Source organism: Carya illinoinensis, chromosome 16 (assembly GCF_018687715.1).
Source record: "Carya illinoinensis cultivar Pawnee chromosome 16, C.illinoinensisPawnee_v1, whole genome shotgun sequence".
NCBI lineage: Eukaryota > Viridiplantae > Streptophyta > Magnoliopsida > Fagales > Juglandaceae > Carya > Carya illinoinensis.
Window position 1 is genome coordinate 15,605,165 of NC_056767.1, and position 6,792 is coordinate 15,611,956.

Below are 6,792 nucleotides of genomic sequence, written 5' to 3' on the forward strand. Positions count from 1 at the left end.
ACACCATTTTCTCAAGGGAAATCTCAGGAAATGCATCCCACCTTAACCGTCGAAACTAAAGAAAAATATTAAATAAGTAATAGAGAACAAAGATTAATTTTAAATGTAAATTTAAGTGAAGCAATATGATTAATGGAAAAAGTACTCAAACTTTACAAACAGTAGAGCGTCGGGAATCCCTTGCACAAATTCGGTATTTTAATTATTCTTAATTCATTGGATAACTCAATTTATGAAATTCTTAATCGGAAGGTATAGATTTATAAACTAAAATTAAATCAAATTTAACCCTTTGAAAAATCATTCACCACTTTTAAAATATGTAAATTACTACCCCTATTGAGAAAATCCAAAGACGACAATATAGTCAGGGAGCGATATTGCAGTAAAAAACTAAATCAATATACATAAATAATTGATCCAAACATAATCAAAGAACTAATCTATTCAATAGAAAAAGCATGACTGAATCCATAAACAGAATAAATTCTATGATTATTCGGAGAAGAAAACATCAACGATGAATTGAGAATGATAAAACAAAAGAGTTTTAGCAATTGAAAATCAAATACATGAATTAAAAATAATTAGAAATACAATCTAATGTGAAAGTTCATCCCTAACCCTACTTGAGAATTTAGTTACCCATAAATATACTGGACAACAAAAATTTGTAGAGAAAATTGGAGCGAACGGTGGCCATGAAAGTGATTTTCTCCTCTCTTCAGATCTGCCTCTTGTGCCTTCTCCCTTTCATTTCGTACTAATGATATACTTATATAGGGTAGGAAAGAAACCCTAATGTCCTCTTCATTTCCATATAAAAAAACCGCCTCAATTTTACGTCTTATCTTGGCAGCCACGTACGGCGTTCAGGAGTTCGAATTTGGAATCCTTATTAGAGACAAAGTTATAGCCCTTTAAAATAGCTTTCCAATGCATCAAGAATTGCATCAATCCGATATGTGAGTAAAAGGATATAGTGAAAAGACTAAAGTATTTCCAGACTGTCTCCTAGCGAATTTCGGACTTGGACTTCTTGTGGTTTCATTTTGTGATTTTTTTTCTTTTTCTTTTCTTCCAAATTACTCTCAAACCCCATGAATGTCCTCCTTCGAATCTGACTGGGGTTGACTTGCCCTTTTATAAACTCTGAAATTAAACATAAAAAAAACTGTTTAGGAGTATCCCAACGTAAATAGAAATTCAATTAAAGAATACACATTAATTCCTATGATTTCTATTCACATTTTAGCATTTTAGTCCAATAATAGGATATTTAGAGTGCACTTTCACACACTCATCACACCCCCCAACTTACTCATTACTAGTCCCTAGCAATTTTCATGTCAAAATGATGAAAGAGACCAAAGAAAATCACACATAAAGGCCATCAAGTCACACTTTCCAAATTCACATATCAAAACAATCTAAGGAATCCAATAATCCATCAAGATCAATCCACCTATAGCAATCCACAGAGTGTGTGTGTGTTCTCCAAGCCATAATCATCTTACTACTAACCTTGACACATGCAACATCAAGAACATCTCAAGCAAAAGGTTCAACTCCATAACTCACGGGTATAATAGTGTTTCGTGTAAGGGCTGTCTCTATGGAGTTGACAATGGGTGTATACACACTCTCATGGAAAATTAGGCAATTATGTATAAGAAACAAGCAAACATTGATCTTATGATAGGAACACTAACAAATGAGACTTCCACCAGTCTTTCCAACAGCTTACTTAGGATCAGAACGGTCAACACAAAAGGTTGTCATGTGGTTTGGTTTCAGAGCTATATGAAAAAAAAGGATGAAAGGGATTTAAAAACTTCCAAGTACATACAAAGGGAATTTTATTAAATATCTCAATAGACCACACTTCTTACTTGATGTACTCTCCAACTTTTCATATCATCAAATAATAATGCTTTTCCTTCTTCTTCCTCTTTTTTTTTTTCAACAATTTGATGGACAAACACATGCCACTTTTGCATTCTTTCCATCTCTACCAACCTTTTTTTTTTTTTTGAGCTCACTCAATTGAACACTTTGCAACTTGTACTCTTCTCTTTTTTCTGTCGTCTTTTTAATTTGAAAATGATAAAATTAAAAAAAGAAAATACAAATTCCACACCTAGTATACACTTGGAAGTAAAAAGGGTAAGAAAATTTGTGTATAGGTTACACTCCAATGTGGAGAGGCATGGATGATATGGGCATATGAAAAGAAAAAGCTACATGTGTTTATTGGCTCAAAGTTGGCTACTAGGGGTCTATGATGGAAATGGATAGCTTGAAAGGCTCAAACATTAATCCTAAGTTGACCTTCGTTATATCCCAATTATATCCACCATTGTACCACAAACCATGTAATGATATTCTCAAAAGAAGTGCCCAATTCAATAGATTAATGAACGCTTATCACAATTTACTGCATTTGTATCCTCTCAATTCTCTCCTAACTCACATGAATACTTAAGCAAAAGAGTTTTCTAACTACATGTGTCAAACCACCATCTTACCGCAAAACTTGGATAAGTGCATTAAGGGTTCTGTGAATGCTTTAGCAAAAATGATTATGGTGGGTTTGGTAAATTCACGAAGATGGCTATGAATGAAAATGAGTACACATGTGAAAATGATGCATGCATGATGCAAATTAAAAAAAAAAATTGACACATGAAAATATGCCACAGAGTTCCAACAAGCATTTTAAATACTGAATTTGCACCACAACCACTCAACTTAAATGAAACATTGTCCTCCATGTTTAAAAATCAATATTGAATGGGGAGTAACTCAAAATGGTAGAATACACCTGATGAGTGACGAAGGTAGCTCACTAAGCACCAAAGATGGTAACCTGAAATGACGAAATGAAATTATCTTGCAATAAAAAACAAAGAAAAAAATAGCAAACAAAAAGGAAAAGAAAGAAAATAAGAGAAAACAAAAATAAAACAAAGCAAAACAAAATAAATAAAGAAAAACATACTTGGGTGGTGTGGTCAAGGTTGATAGACTGGATCCACAAGTGGAATGTCTTCCACTTCCGGAACTTGCCTATCAATTAATACTTTAAGGCGTTGACTATTTAGTTTAAAGATCCGACTATCCTTAGGATCTTCTATTTCTACCACCCTATTTACAAAAACATTCCTTACTAAAAAGGGGCCAGTCCACGTAGACCGAAGTTTTCCTGGGTGCTTATAGAGTCTAGAATCATATAAAAACACTCAATCATTAGGCTTAAACGTTTTTCTCAAAATATTTTTATCATGAAACGCTTTCATTTTAGCCTTATAGATTCTAGAGTTCTCATAAGCATCATTTCTCAACTCATCTGACTCGGTCAACTGAAATTTTCTAAGCTTACCTGCTTCTCCCATATCAAAATTGAAATGCTTGATGGTCCAAAAAGCTCGATGCTTGAGCTCCATAGGTAAGTGGCAAGGCTTCCCAAAAACAAGCCTATAAGGTGACATACCTAAGGGAGTTTTGAAAGCTGTACGATAGGCCCAAAGCGCATCAACTAGTCTTAAAAGACCAATCTTTGCAATCTAGATTGACCATTTTTTCTAAAATTTACTTAATTTTCCTGTTTGCAAGTTCTACCTGTCCACTTGTCTGGGGGTGGTAGGCAGTAGAGATCTTATGTACCACCCCATATTTTTTCATCAAAACTTCAAAAGAATGGTTGCAAAAATGTATACCCCGATCACTAATGATAGCATGTGGTGTACCAAATCGAGATAACACATTCTCTTTGAGAAATTTAATTAATGTCCTATTATCATTGCTCCTGCAAGCTGCTGCCTCTACCTACCTTGACACATAATCTACTGCCACAATAATATATTGATATCTAAAAGAAGGAGGAAATGGTCCTATAAAATCAATGCCCCAACAATAAAAAATTTCAATCACTAAAATTGGGTTTAAGGGCGTCATATTACAACGGGATATATGATGAGTGTGCGAAAGTGCACTCTAAATACCCTATTATTGGACTAAAATGTTAAAATGTGAATAGAAATCATAGGATACTCCTAAGAAGTTTTTTTTATGTTTAATTTCAGAGTTTATAAAAGAGAAAGTCAAGCCTAGTCAAATTCAAAGGAGGAAATTCATGGGGTTTGAGAGAAATTTGGAAGAAAAGAAAAAGAAAAAAATCACAAAATGAAACCACAAGAAGTCCAAGTCCGAAATTCGCTAGGAGGCAGTCTGGACATACTTTAGTCTTTTGACTGTATCTTTTTACTCACATATCGGATTGATGCAATTCTAAATGAATTGGAAATCTAGCTTAAAGGGCTATAACTTTGGCTCTAATAAGTATTTCTAAATTCAAACTCCTAAAGGCCATACATGGCTGCCAAGATAAATCCTCAAATTTAGGCGATTTTTTTATGCGAAAATTAAGAGGACAATAGGGTTTCTTTCCTACCCTATATAAGTATATCATTAGCATGAAATGGGGGGGAGGAGGCACAAGAGGAAAATCTGAAGAGAGGAGAAAATCACTTCCATGGCCACCGTTCGCTTCAGTTTTCACTGGAGATTTTTGTTGTCCAGTATATTTATGGGTAACTAAATTCTCAAGTAGGGTTAGGGATGAACTTGCACATTAGATGGTATTTCTAATTTATTTTTAATTCATGTATTTGATTTTCAATTGCTAAAATTCTTTTGTTTTATCATTCTCAATTCATCGTTGATGTTTTCTTCTCCGAATAATCATAGAATTTATTCTGTTTATGGATTCAGTCAAACTTTTTCTATTGAATGGATTAGTTCTTTGATTATATTTGGATCAATTATTTATCTATATTGATTTAGTTTTTTTGCTGGAATATCGCTCCCTGAGTATATTGCCGTCTTTGAGTTTTCTCAATAGGGGTAGTAATTTACATATTTTTAAAAGTGGTGAATGATTTTTTCAAAGGATTAAATTTGATTTTATTTTGATTTATAAATCTATACCTTTCGACTAAGAATTTTGTAAATTAAGTTCCTAATTGAGTTATCCAATGAATTAAGAATAATTAAAATACCGGATTTGTGCAAGGGATTCCCGACGCTCTACTGTTCGTCAAATTTGAGTACTTTTTCCGTTAATCACATTGCTTCGCTTAAATTTACATTTAAAATTAATCTTTGTTCTCCATTACTTATTTTATATTGTTCTTTAGTTTCTTTGTTCCTCTTGCTTTTCTTTTAATTTGTCTCCCTGTGGAATCGACACCCCAAAGCTGTGCTACAACTACCGCATTATTCTTTGGGCGTAATCAAATTTTGGTGCCGTTGCTGGGGAGCCAGTAGAAGAATTGTGAGATAGTTTTTCTTTTCATCAGTTTGTAAAGGCGGTAACTTCGTTCCCTCTTTTAGCTTGCTGCATTTTTTTTATTATTATTTTTCTTTTTGTAGTTTTTTTTAGTGTTGCATTTTTCTCTACCTTGCATGCACAGGTATAGAGACGCCTTGGGTTGGTTTGCTTCTAGACCTGTGTTAGAGTCAGAATTTAATTTTTCTGATCATTTGTTTGATAATTCTTCTAATTTTGAGAAAATGAGTGAACAAGAAGATCAACCCACTAGGACCCTTCAGGATTACCTCCACCCTAACGCACAGCCACACCATATTGCATCATGTTTCCAGCTAATATTCCCCAATTGGATTTTAAAACATGGATGATACAGTTACTCCCTACTTTTCATGGCTTGGAAAATGAAAATCCATATGTGTATATTAGGGAGTTTGAGGAAGTAGTTGCGACTTTTCATAGTCAAAATGCAACTGATGACATTGTGAGACTTAAGTTCTTTCCTTTCTCTTTGAAGGATAGAGCTAAGAGTTGGCTATACTCTTTGAGATCACGATCTATTGGGTCATGGAATGAGATGATCAGGTCTTCTTTAATAAATATTTTCCCCAACATAAGACCAATGCTTTAAAAAGGCAAATCTCCACCTTTGTACAAAAGGACAGTGAGACTTTGTATCAGTCTTAGGAGAGATTTAAGGAGCTATTGAGTATGTGTCCTCACCATGGGTATGAGAATTGGCGCTTAGTGAACTATTTTTATGAGGGACTTACACCTAGAGAGGACAAATAGGTCACACTTGGATTGGACCTAGTGCTACTAAGAGCACAAATAGGTCACGACCTGTAGGAAACCTAAATGATGGTGGAATTTACCATATCAGGGAAGAAGATAACCTAAAGGTTAAGGTTGAGATGCTCCCTAGAGAGATAGAGGCATTGAAGACTAAGGACTTAAAGCCAACACACGTGGCTAATCATGCAGAGTCTTTTGGACCATGTTTTGTGTGTGGTGGGGTAGATCACCTTGCCCAAGAGTGTCCCACATTTGCTGAGATGAGAGGGATGTATGAGGAACAATGTAATGCCTTAGGTATGTACATGAAGCCTGTTGCACCTTTCTCTGATACCTACAATCCTGGGTGACGTAATCACCCTAATTTTAGTTGGAAATCTGAAAACCAGCAGCCTACACAACCCTCTAAATCATATCCTGCCCATTCATCTTTTAGGAGCCCCTTAGAAGATACTTTACATGCATTTATTGAGGCACAGAGTAAAACTAATCAAAAGTTTGAATCTTCGATTATGCAGGTTGTTGAAGAAAACAAAGATATAAAGAGTCATATATCCAAGATAATGAGCTCCTTGAGTGTGAATGAGCGTGGCAAGTTTCCTTCTTAAGCTCAATCCGCACCCCAAGGTCATTATATGGCACAAAAAAATTTGAAAGAGGTCAATGCC

The 6,792-nt window shown here is 34.7% G+C and overlaps 1 non-coding gene across 1 annotated transcript; it reads right to left on the reverse strand.

The window, feature by feature from the left end:
• Positions 1-5,952: 5,952 nt before the first annotated feature.
• On the reverse strand, positions 5,953-6,060 carry LOC122299991. The gene has a single exon (XR_006239842.1). It is a non-coding gene; the product is annotated as a small nucleolar RNA R71 (small nucleolar RNA).
• Positions 6,061-6,792: the final 732 nt, after the last annotated feature.